Source organism: Bison bison, unplaced genomic scaffold, assembly GCF_000754665.1.
Source record: "Bison bison bison isolate TAMUID 2011002044 unplaced genomic scaffold, Bison_UMD1.0 scf7180017847050, whole genome shotgun sequence".
In the NCBI taxonomy this organism is placed as follows: Eukaryota; Metazoa; Chordata; class Mammalia; order Artiodactyla; family Bovidae; genus Bison; species Bison bison.
This window is the reverse complement of record NW_011477623.1, coordinates 5,080-5,776: the sequence shown is the minus strand read 5'-3', so window position 1 is coordinate 5,776 and position 697 is coordinate 5,080. Positions and strand designations below refer to the sequence as shown.

Genomic DNA, 697 nt, shown 5'->3' with positions numbered 1-697 from the left:
GTTGAATTTCTAACTCATGTGACTTATCACTTTACCTCTGGGCCTTGGTTCTTCTATCTGTAAAACAGGGATCATCCTCATTCCTGTCCCCCCACAGGGTTTGAATCTGCAAAGGGGCTGTTTGAAATCTCCCAAAGAACCAGTAACTCTACTTTAGTGTCTAGACAAGAATATTGGAGTGGCTTGCCATTTCTTTCTCCAGGGGATCTTCCCAACCCAGGCATCTAACTCTCTTCTCTTGCATCTCCTACATTGGCAGGGGGATTCTTTACCACTAGTGTCACTTGGGAAGCCAGTGTCTTAACAGCATCATTTCTTAGAAAGTGTCCAAATGATCTGAAGATCATCAAAAGGGTTCTGAGAATCTGTCCTTTGAAAATAAAAGGCAATAAACCAGAGAGGAGCAATAGAAGTATTAATCTATTCTGCAGTATAGAAGGGCTAGACAAGCCAGGGGCTATAACCTAGTATCTGGCCCAGAGTTTTCTGGTGCAGTGTCTAAGACTGAGTTCAGGAACAGTACATCTAGTTTCTCAGCTTAGTAACTGCACAGGATCTGTTATGCTCTCTCGTTTTAGCACTGCTTCATCTTCTACTTGGAGAAGGTGATGGCACCCCACTCCAGTACTCTTGCCTGGAAAATCCCATGGACTGAGGAGCCTGGTAGGCTGCAGTCCATGGGGTGGCAAAGAGTCCC

General features: G+C 45.1%; 1 pseudogene; it reads right to left on the bottom strand.

Annotated features, from left to right (window-relative positions):
* The window catches only part of LOC104989695, a 1,722-nt pseudogene extending 1,130 nt beyond the window's left edge, over window positions 1–592 (bottom strand).
* Window positions 593–697: the final 105 nt, after the last annotated feature.